A 12,804-nucleotide genomic window follows, 5' to 3' on the forward strand; every position below is an offset into this window, starting at 1 on the left:
CTTTCACTTACCCATCCATGTTTTCACTCACTCATAATCTATTCATCCACTCATCAATGTACCCATTCACTCATTCATCTATATTTTCATAAAAACATAATCTACCGAGCCTTACACTCATCCATCCATTATTTTACTCATCCATCTTTACATACATCCTTTCACTCACCCATTCTTTCGCTTGTCCATATTTTCTCTCCATCCATTCATCCACTCATCCATCATTTTACACTTCCACTCATCCATCCTTTCACTCATTCTTCCATCGATCCTTCCTGTCTCAACATCCATCGATTCATCCTTTAACTCCTCCATCCATTCACCCTTACACTTATCCACCCATGGATTCATCCATGGATCCATCCATCAATTCATGGATCCATCCATCCACCCACCATCCCTTTCACTCATATACCCTCTCTTCCTTTCACTCCTACATCCACCCTTTCACTCATTTATCCATACATCTATCCATCCACCATTCCATCCATCCATCCACCTTTTCACTCACTCACCCTCCCAAGTTCATTATGAGCCTTTGTCTGCCTAGCTGCAGACAGAAGAGGTCCATCAACAATCCACTCCCTCTGTAGCTGTTAAAGCAGGGAGGAGGATGGGATTGGGGTGGGGGTGACGATGCCCTTGATGCAGAGGCTTAACTGCACACTTACCTCTTAGCCCAATAGTTCAATTGTTGTCCGCAACTGTTTTTTCTTTCTCTTGGGCCTCTACGGTCGAGATAAGGAGCACACAGTGTGCTCAGCCCCATAATGTGTTTTCCAAAGTGAAACCAAATGCAGTACTAAACATGTATTGCTGCCTGGAGGGCAGCCCCCTGCATCCCTCCTACAGCTTGCCCCTCTGTGATAATCAAAAAAATGTTACCATCCACTCCCTCCTTGTCCTCATAGGCCTACTCCACCCTCAGCCACTGAAGTGCATGGGGTTTGTGACTCTTCCCAGGGCCACTGGTTATGCGCCCCAAAAGCAACCAGAGCCATGACTTTCTAATTCAGTACTCCCTCTGATTTGTTGATGTCACTGCTGTAGCTTGTGCCTGCAGGTCCTAGAAAACGTCACCCGGCTGGCACTTGTGCAGTAGGTTATCTGCCAAGTTCACAAGAATTGACCCAGGAGATTCAGCACACTGCCTCATAGCAGCAATTTCTTTTCAGTTGCTCTATGTTTATTTACCCTGTTCATGCCTCTTCCCTGAGGGTGGCAGGGTAACGCCCTGTTTGCCCATGAACACCAGTTGCCCCAGCCAAAATGGTTACCAGTCTTTCAAAATGCATACACACTCATTTGTGGCATTCATGGAATGAGTTTTCTTTGAGGAAACACTATTGAATATTGGAATGGTGTTTTCTCTAAGAAAACCCTTTTTTGAAATGGCCGTTGTGGCCTGCACATGCACTGACATCAATATAGATGTGAGTGCCATAGAGGCCATTTTTGTTTCGCGTTTTCTTTAATAAAACACTATTAAAGGTTGACTCTTGCAGGTAGTGAAGACGTCTTGAAGTCCTGGGGCATGCACATGCCATGGTGAATATGTTTTATTTATTTTTCAGCTTCTGCCAAATAAAACAAGCATTAGCAAAGCCATTAGCTCACCCTCACGTTTAAAATGTGAGAGCAATGGTGTTTGTTAATGCTTTATGCTCACTGTTTTCTTCACCAGCGATCAACAAACACTTTTTCAAGTCTCAAGACTCATCAAATGGTAAGCTAAACAAACATTTGAACCCCTGCTAAAAATTGTTGAGTGCCTTCACTCTTCCATGTAGCATATGTTATGTGTCTATACTGTGGCACAAGCCTTATTTCAGGGAGTCGGTATAAAAATACTGTGATGAAGTAGAGTATTCGAATATGATCAGTGGACTTGTTTATGTGATTAAAGAAATGAATTAGCATTGACTGTCTTCTAGAAAATGAGAGTGTCAGCATGGCCACGACCGATTTTAAGGAAAGTAACACTGAAGTACATAAAGTGGAATGATGGATGGAATGTTTGAATTAATCTCAGCCACTGGTAACTACTCGGTTGCATCCCAGTTCATTGTATTGTTATTTTGCACAAAATGCCACCTCAGTTTGGATTCAGCCGTATGCAAATCAGTCTTCACCCTGCTCCAATGGAAAGAGTCCAGCCCGAACTGCAGGACTTTCCTGAACTAGAACACAAGCAGCCCAAGATCGGCTTCACCCCTAATAGGGCTCGGCTCAATAATGGATACAAACGTGTAAGACATTAGAATAACATGTAGGCCAGTGTTTCTTTTTTGTGGTATTGTATTGCATTAAGGCATATATAACACACTTTTCTGCCAACATTAATAGTGTCCTAGCGGTGAGCAAGGTGGTTGAGGGGCCTTGAAGTCAGAGGGGTGTGGCTAGGGGCGGTGCCTAGAACTTTACAGTGCATGAATGGGCATCTGAGGGGGCAAAGTCATTGACTTTTTGTCAGCCTTGCCGCAGAGAAACTCCCAACTCTTTCTGGTGAAAAAATACAAAAGCGTGGAGGCTGGCACTTATGTCCTGGGGAGATTGCTAAACAACCTCAAATGGACATCAGTTGTGCTAGGGGTGCAACTAGAACCGAACTTTGGGTGGGCTAACATGTCAACCAATAGAGGAGGGCTAACACATCTAACAATAGAGTTGAGTTATCCTTAGAGTTAACACAAGAAAATAGAGTGAAACATTGAGCATGTTATACATGCTGGTCAAACCTGATACAATGACAGCAAATTTGTTTTAGGAAATTTTACAATGTTTACAGGCTACTGACAGAGATCTTTATGAAGGGAAATGAATGATTGGAAAACTAGAAAGCAGTTTCCATAGTTTATAAAACAAAGCACTTTCGAAACAGTTTTTGCAAGGCTATTTCATTATGATGACCCTTTTTCTGATTCCTTCTGTGAATATGTCAGTGAACTCATGAAGTATTTTTAGCTCCTTCTTTAGAAAGGAGTTTATACCTGACTGTTGACCAAAGGTACGTTTTTAGTCTCCTCATGGGGATTTTGTAACATATGCTTGTTTGAGGCCTAACACATGTACAGATTTAAGAATATTTAACTTACTGGCATAACACACCTGATTTCGGAATGTGTGATGGCATGTCACAGGTTTCATTCTTAATACATTTCCAATTCTCCTGAGATTGAATACATGAGTGCAAATCAATCGCCAATATTACTATCTGTTAATTACTTTGCCAAGAATCTGCGCTATCCTAAATCAAAATAAAATAGTTGTGGCTAGCACCCCACAATGAGTAGTTCTTATACATAATGACTAAGCTACATCCATCCAGAAAGCCACCATGCATAAAGAACTGAAATACATTTGCAACACGTTGTGTTCTTGCATTCAAATGGCAAACGTATTCCTACAAGCTCCAGAACATGTAGAATATGTTGCTGATGGACAGTGTCTTGCAAAAAGGCCGTTTTATAAGGAATATAAATTGTGCCTCTTAAAAGCATTTATTATAATACCAACAACTAAGCTTTCAATTCTGTTCTGAAGCCCCCAGCACATAAAGTGAAAAATCCACTAAATTATCAATGTTGTTTTAAATCCTGCCGGTTCAATGTGTATTATAAAATGCAACATTTGCTACACATTTCTCAATAATTCCTTTGAGAAGAATGGCCATATTATCTTTATTGGTTGGTCCTAAATGTGCATACTAATTATAGTGATTAGCTTGGGTAGCGAAAGGGACAACTTTGAAAGGGGCGCAAAAGAGACACCAGGCAGATAACATGACTCCCAGTTCTCATTGTAACACTGGAACAATTAGTACACAAAGTAATGCTTTCAGTGAGTAAAGTTGTTGCGTTTGTAGCCTGTTAAACATTATATTCAATTTGTGCTGCTTTTGATAGGCATGGGCTAAGTGTAAAGTATTTGATATATGCCAAAACAGTAATAAAGTGCAAACAACACAAGCAAAAGCCCATGCTCATTTCGAAGAATAGAGTACATTTTAATAAATAAAAGGAGACAAAAATGACAAAAATCCAATCAGGATAACCAGAAGTATGCATTTGCAAAGTTTTAGGTAGACATAATCCCTAAAAGCACATAGGGGCCTATTAGTATGTCGTGCGGATCGCCACCGCCCGCATGGCGGTAGCGATCCACCCGACATTTTTGCCCGCCCACATGCCAATTCCCCCCGCCATATTACTATGGCAGGGGGACCCCGGCAGACGGAAAGACCATCTGCCGGTTTGCCGCCTGGTAGATGAGTCAACCGGGCAGAAAAGCTGTTAATATGGTGGCAGTGTCCGGTAGACACTGGTATCCATATTAAGATGCATGCAGGGTTTTGCCTTTCCGTGGCGGCGAAAGGCAGGCGGTTCTCAACATTGGGGGCCCGTAGTGGGCCCCCGGGGAGTCTGGGGGGTGAGGGGTGCACATGGGGGGTGCCTATGCTACCCCCCTTCTTTTGACAGTACAACGTGGCAGGCACCGTGCGGTGTCTGTCACGTTGTACCTTCAAATGCTCAACTTGCATTTCTGGCATTGCAGCGGGCGGTGCTTTTAGCACCGCCCGCCGCAATGTTAAAAATGCGGGATGCGCCTTCCTGTGTGGCGGGAGCATCCTAATGGGATGTGCGGGACCGCCACATGGATTGCGGGCGTCCCATTTCCCGGGGGTATGGCGGGCGGGCAAAGTCCACCCGCCATGCTAATGACCCCATAGTTCCAATTGTGATCATCTGGTCATACTAGGCTAAGGGAAAGTCATAAGTTCAGGCTGACTGCGATGTAGTGCGGGCAGGTGCAGGGACTTGGTTAGTCCAGCTGAAAAGTTACCTTCTCAAAGTCCGGCATGAAGAGTCCAGAACTCAGGAGTTCTCCTTTTCTTGTAGAGGAGCGCACTCTTATTCCAGGCAAGGGTCCAAAACCTGGAGAGGCTCCTCTTGGGGATCGGGCACTCACTCTAGCAGAGGTCAGCAGGACTCAGAACAGGAAGTCAGCCAACTGACCCTTGTAGTCGCACAAGTAGCCTAGGATGAAAGGAGCAGATCCAGTCTTCCTTTACAGAGAGCAGGGTAGGCCTCGAACAGCAGGGCAGTCCGCTCGGGAACAAGGCAAGCCTCAATCAGCAGGACAGTCCTCTGAACAACAAAGCAGGCCTCAGCCATCAGGGAAGTCCTCTGGGGAACAAGGCAAGCCTTAATCAACAGGCCAGTTCTCTGAAAAACAAGGCAGGCCTCCGCCACCAGGGAAGTCCTCTGGGGATCAAGGCATGCCTCATGCAGAAGCGCAGTCCTGTGGAAAACAAGGCAGTTCTTCCTCAGGCATGTTTGCAGGTCCAGGAGTGTACTGAAGAGTGGCTAAGGATGTCCAATATTTATACCTGTTGCCATTCTTTGAAGTGGGGGAATTTTCTTGGCTACTCCAACACTGGTTCTGAAAAGTTCTTCTCTTCCCTTGCTAGGCTCCAAGAACTCTGGGGTGAGAAATGACTAGTGTCAGGTTACTTTGGATGCACTCTCTTGAAATTAAGTGGGCAGGGAACAGCTCAGCTGCCAAACAGTCTGGCCACATCTAGTCCACTATTGTTCACTTTCTGGCTCCAATAAGCATTTTTAATGAAGGAGTCATTAACAGACCCAGGCAACTGGAAACGCCTAGACGACCATAGAAGCTTTTGAGCAGTAAAATGCTAACTCACTAAAAGTGGCATTTTCAATATTTAAATCTAAAATCTAACTGATTTTAAATTGCAATTCTTTTGAGTCCAAACGTGATATTTCTACCTGTTCCCAATCAAATGTTAGTGCTTACTATATGCAATAAGGTAGCCAAATGCGAACCTATGGGAGATGTAGGCCTCACAGTAGTGAAAAAATGGATTTAGGGGTTTTCACTACCAGAACATGTAAAACTTAAAACCACGTGCCTCACTTTTTTAAAATATAATGCACCCTAAACCGTGAGCTGGTTAAGGTGTAGGGCTGATATGTATTTAAAAGGAAAGTTTAGGCCTGGTAAATGGTTTATTTTATATATATATACATATATATATGTGGCAGGATACATCCAGTCACATATATACTAATTATTTACATTTCTGTCCACGGCAGCTTACACCCTACAATGGTTTAAACAAATTATAAGTATCAACATATATTGAGGATTCATTAGTATACCCGCAGCTGCTAACATTTGTGATTTAATGAGTATTAGTAAGGTCCACTGCATTTTATTTTTCCATTTTGTACCTTGTTCAAAAGAATATTGAAATATTTAGGACAATTTATTACATATCGTTTGCAAAATTTGTAGTTTTAGCTAAGCAGTAACCAAGTTATTCTTTTGCAGTATCCCTGTTAAAGCAATTATTTATGAGAATGCCTGGATATTCTTTCTTCTTGGCTGCAGAGCATAATGAGCACTGGGGGTTCATAGTATTTCGTTTGTTTTCTTCATGAGCATGGGTTTGCTTTGGTACTATTAAAGAGATTAGTTTCACCTGGTGTTTCTTATGGAGTAGGCTTTGGAGGGGCCGCATGCTAGCGGGCAGATTTTGGATACTTTGCTTATTTTAATGAGGCATGGTCATCGTAAATTCAATACCTCGTAAGTGGATTGTTTTATACTTTTGCAGCTTTGCACTTTTACTGGGGTCTTTCTATGGTGTTTTACTTTGCAGTATAAATAGCTGTAGTTAACATATTAGTTCATTATAGTTTGGCCAAGGGTTTTCATAGCACGTAAATTGGGTCTTAAACAAGCAGATTTCTATTATGGTTGTTTCTGTGGTTTTCTGTGTTTTATCACGTGATGGGTTTTATTTGCGTCCACACTTTATTTTTAGTTTCAAGGTGACTTTGGGAATGGATCATTGGAGAGATTACGTATGAGTTGTTTTTGAATTTATATGTCACAAAAGCATGATTTGACACAATTGTGTAGTTTTGTTAGACAAACATCACGTATGTCGTGTGCTGACAGGGTTTTTTCCAATCTTTTGTCTTGAGTTAGCCCTGATGAAGGGAACCTTTTCAAAATGCATTGGGTATACGTTACAATGGATGACATTTACATTGTCACATGTTGTAGAAATATGCTTAAAGCAACTTTGTGCACATGTTCTGAATACTACTATCTGCAAATAAAATATGGAAGATCTGGAATTCCTCATTTCATTTGGCTCAATATTGAAGACTATGACACAACTGTGATAAAGCTGTTAAATTGGTTAAAAAATGCCTAAGGAATTATGACAATGACGGAAGTGATATCATTATGACTGTGCATCCTGGGTCTGACACCATTTGGGCATCACCATGTTGATCAAATAGTTTATTTTGCCAGGAGAAATTGGCAGTTTAGATCTGCACTACTGGGTGCGAAAGCAGACCTGAGACATGTTTAAAGTGCTACTTTTGGGGGTGGCACAATGTTAATGTTAATGTTATTGACATTTATAAAGCGCGCTGCTACCCAAGGGTGTCCTGGCGCTATGTAAGATGTCCACCTAAAAACCTGGTCACGGAGGGGTCAAGTTGGGCCTTAGGCATTGAACAACCAGGTTTTCAAAGCCTTCCTAAAATCAATTAATTTTGTTATGCCTCTGAGAGGAAGTGGAAGGGAATTCCATGCTTTGGCGGCACCCACCAAAAAGCTCCTGTAAATGTAAATGTAAATTGATACTTGTATAGCGCACTACTCACCCGCAAGGGTCTCAAAGCGCTTGTACGAATACCGCTGTGGAACCCATCCTGGCTTTCCCTGTGAGGTGTCCACTCCTGGGCACCCCCAAGGTGGAGGCCAGGCATCCTTAGCGTTGTGGGGGCCGTTGTGGAGATTAAGCAAGCTATTGCCCAGAGTTGCAGAATGGGACTCCATGATTGGAATAGGCACCGAGGCGAGAATTATCAGGTCAGTGGAATTTTGAGCCCAAGACCCGCCGAGGCGGGGAATTGAACCCTGGTCCCGGGCTAGACCTCTGCATCAGGGTCTGCCGCTCCAACCATTGAGCCACACTTCTCCACCACCCAATTGACTTTTTTACCAACGGTACACAGACAAGTTTGGCTTCTGATGAGCGCAGAGATCTTCTTGGGACATACCAATTGAAATGTTGGATCAGATGATTTGGTCCAATGCCATGGAGTGATTTATGGACCACACATAGGGCCTTGAACAAAACTCGCTTCCTAACAGGTAACCAGTGTAACTTTTTAATTTCTGCCGAAATGGATTCATGTTTTGGGGTACCTGAAAGCAGTCTGGCCACTGCATTCTGTACGAGTTGGAGTTTTTTTATGAGACCTTCCAGAACGTTTACATACAGGCTATTGCAATAGTCCAATTTGGACATAGCCAAAGCCGTGATGACTGTTTTTTTACTTTCTTTAGGGAGATAAGAGAGTATTTTTTGCATGATTTCAGAATGTATGAAGTGGCCGAAACAACTGAATCTACTTATTCTTTATAGGACAGTCTATTATCAATTATGAACCCTAAGTTTTTCACCTTCCTGACAGGTGTTGGAAGGAGGCCAAGAGAATCTGGCCACCATGCCGGGGTCCAAAACTGAGGGTTATTCCCAAACAGTACCACCTCTGTTTTGTTGGAATTAAGCTTCAGGCAGTTTAGGGCCATCCAGCCACCCACCGCTGCAATGCAATCGTGAAAGCGGGGTGCTAGCTCCTGAATTTCATCTGGAAGCAGAGTGACAACAATCTGCGCATCATCTGCGTATGAAGTCAGTTTGAACCCCAAGGATTCAATGGGAGGAGCCAGTTGCGAGACATAAACAGTAAAAAGAGTAGGGCTCATAGATGACCCCTGTGGGACTCCACAAGGGAGGGAGAATGATTTAGCAGCAAAATTACCAAGAGTAACTGTCTGCACCCTATTGGACAAGAATGAGTTAATCAGTTTCCAGGCCCTACCTTTGACACCAATCTCATGCAGCCGGTCCATCAATAAAACATGATGGCACGTGTCAAATGCTGCAGAGAGATCCAACATAATCAGGGATGCATTCCCTCCCTGATCCAGAATGGCCCTTATTTCTTCAGTGGACTTGAGGAAAGCCGACTCTGTGCAGGGACCCCCCCATAAACCATACTGAGTAGGGTCCAGCACGTGTCCCTCCTCCAAAAATCGACTGAGTTGGGTATTCATTCTTTTTTCTGCAATTTTAGCGGGGAGCGGCAGTCTAGATATGGGTCTGAAATTGTTAGAGTCCATCGGATCCAAATTGTTTTTTTTTAGCAAGGGAAGAATCAATGCTGTCTTCCATGCCTTCAGAAAGTAGCCCTCTAAAAACATAGTGTTAATAATGACTGTCAGAATTGATATGACTGGTTCAGGAGCAAGCTTCAATATAGAAGGAGGACAAGGATCCATTGGTGATCCTGATTTGGCTTTCACCAGGATAGTATGGACTTCCGAGGCTGTAATAGGTGTAAAATTACAGAACTGAGGCATAGTACCTTCTTCCCCTTCCCAATTTGCCGTATCTGTTAAAGAGGTATGATTTATATCTCCTGTAAATGTGGCATAGATATAATCAACTTTATTAAAGAAAAAGTTGGCTATCTTATCGCACAATTATTGACTAGCTAAAATGGGAATGGAGGGAGTGTGAGCTAAGGCCGTAACTGTTTTAAATAATTATTTAGTAGAATTCTTTGCAGACCGTATTTTATCTGCAAAGTAATCTTGTTTTGTTTTGTGAAGTAGCACAATGAGTGCTGTAGTCCCACTAGTAACATTTCATTTACAGGCCATGGGCACAGGTAGTACCATGTACAGAAGGATTACAAGTAAATTAAATGTGTCAATCAGGTTTAGGCTACTTTTATTGTGTTTAGGGAGAGTACAAGCACTTTAACACTGGTTAGCAGTGGTAAAGGGCACAGAGTCCTAATGCCAACAAAACCAAATTAAAAAAATAGGCAAGGTAAAGGCAAAATGTAAGGGGGTGATACTGCAGAGAGGGCCAAGTCCAACAGCTATACAGTGCCTACACAAGAGAAGTGCTAGTGTACTTCCTCTGCATAGGCACCATTCCAGAGAAAAAATATACAAGGCATACGTTAAACTAAATTCTATTGAACAATGAGATTAAAGAACTTTTTCGCGTCCCGCAAAACTATACAACATACTGATACCACAGGATTACATAATCCCTCAACATTCTTTCCTGTCAATTCTAGGACATTGAAGGAAGTTCTTACCTTTGAAAATGCCACTATGACAAAAATAGAAAATCTATTAAAAGACTCTCATTTTGTCAAATACAATCTTTCAAAAGATGAACACAAGGCCTTACAGAATTTGCAAGCACTTCATAATACTATTGTAAAGCCTGCAGATAAGGGTTGTGGGCTGTCCTCTGGGACAAAGATTCCTACCGATATGAATTATTAAAACAATTATCGGTAACAGAACACTACAGAAAGCTCCCCAAGAATCCCACTGCAGAATTAACTAAGACCATCTCTAAACTCAGCAAGGAAGGCTTTGATGGAGGCTGGCTCAGTGAAAAAGAAGCAGCCTTCTTAGTCAACAAATCAACAAATCATCCACAGTTCCGGTAAATGTGTTTTACCAAAAATTCACAAGAACTCATCCACACCACCTGGACGTCCTATTGTCTCAGGTTGTAACTTTATTCTCAAGCCCCTCGCACAATATGCAGACTTCTTTATACGACCATATGCTACAGATAATCCGACTTGCATCAAGGATACAACAGCAGTGATTAACATAGTAGAAAACATCCCATTGACCCTACCCAGGATTGGTTAGTCACTATGGACATTGAAACTCTGTATACTAACATACCCCAGAATGAAGAACTTGACATTCTTACTGAACTATTAGAATCTAGACTAAGACCCATACTGTACCTACATCTTTCATTATGGCATGCATTGAAATATCCCTACGCCAACATTTCTTTTTATTTGAGAATTACTTTTACCAGCAAATAAAGGGAGTAGCAATGGGCGCAGTTTATGCTCCAGACATTGCGAATATCTATGTGTCCTGTTTAGAATTAATGAATGAATGAAAATATTTATAGAGCGCACTGCTGCCGAGGCATCCTGGCACTTTAGTAACTGAACAGACCACAATGCAATCAAGGATTATTATTGAGTAAAAAGCCAGGTTTTATTTTCCCCATGGAACATCCTTCTGTTCATTTCCTTTCTCAAATGAATAGGAACTGAGTTCCATAATTTGGAAGCGAGAAAGGAGAAACGTTTCCCTCCCCATCTTACTTTCTTTATCTTGGGAAGTTTAACCAGCCCAAGCGTGGCCGATCTTAAATCACGTGCAGGTATGTACCGTGAAAACAAGGACTGCACATCCTCTGCCACACCACCAAATAGGGCTGTGAGCCAGACAGAGTAATTTAAACTTGATGCGTCTTCGTACCGGGAGCCAGTGAAGTTGTTTTAAGGCAAATGAAGTAGGATGGTATTTAGGTAAATTAAGTAAGACTCTGGCTGCCGCATTTTGAATTGATTGCAGTTTGGCCAGTTGTCTTACACCGGCTCCCAAGTCCAGAGCATTGCCATAGTCAATTCTCGAAAGAATTGTGGCAATTGTCACCAGGGCCGGACTGGGAACCACAACCGGCCCTGGCAAAGTGCTCGACCGCCCCCCCTCCTCACTTTGGGGGGGGTGGAGGTGTCGCCGAGCTCTTTGCCGGGCCGGTTTTTGGCCGATTTTGGTACAGGGCCGATTTTGCAGCTATGCTGCAACAACAGCCCTGTAACAAAAAAGGCCCCCAGGGGCCCAAAACCGGCCCTCACCCGTGCGGCGCACCGGGGGATTGCCCGGTGCCCGCTATAGCCAGTCCAGCCCTGATTGTCACAGTTTTCCTCAAAATAAAAGGAATAAACGGAAGGATCTTTTTCAAACGTTTAAGCATAAAAAAACAGGCTGATGACAATTGGTTGATCTGTGCATCCCAGTCCAGCTCTTTATCAAACATGAAACCAAGATTTCTGGCCTTAGTTACTGGCACTGGGCAAGTCCCTGCTGAGGATGGCCACCAATGCTGACCCCAGATGGCAGACTTATGACCAAACTCTACAACTTCCATTTTTTCTGTGTTTTGTTTTAAAAAGTTACCGTTCATCCAAGTCATCAAAGCCGAGATACAATTAGAGAAATCAACTGCCATTACATCCTCTGCCTGGGTTACTGATACTATCAGCTGAGTGTAATCGGCATATGACACCAGCGGGAACCCAAAACTCTTTATTAGTTTTGCCAATGGGGCAACCTAGATATTGAAAAGAGTGGGGGATAATGCAGAGTCCTGAGGGACGCCTCCCGGTAGCAGGAATTCCTCCCACTGAAGTCCGTCCCAGTGGATGATTTGTTTTCTGGCTGCTAGAAATGAGGACAAAAAGGCTAAAGCTGTGCCCGAGATACCAATGTCCTGAAGCCTTTGAATTAACACCAGATGATTCACAGTATCAAAGGCTGCTGTTAAGTCTAGCAGAACCAGAATAGCCCTACCCCCGAGTCCATGACCTTGTGTATTTCTTCAGCAGCCATAAGCAAAGCGGTTTCTGTAGAATGGTTCGAGCGGAAGCCATGCTGGGTGTTATCAAGAATACTATAAGATTCTAAGAAAGATGTTATCTCCACATTCATGGCCTTCTCTAATACTTTGGCAGGGAATGGTAGACAAGAAATGGGACGATAGTTTTTTCGTCCAACGGGTCGAGTTTGGGCTTCTTTAAAAGGGGACGAATACAGGTCATTTTCCACTGCGAGGGATATACT

The sequence above is a fragment of the Lissotriton helveticus genome, chromosome 2_1 (genome assembly GCF_964261635.1).
Source record: "Lissotriton helveticus chromosome 2_1, aLisHel1.1, whole genome shotgun sequence".
NCBI lineage: Eukaryota > Metazoa > Chordata > Amphibia > Caudata > Salamandridae > Lissotriton > Lissotriton helveticus.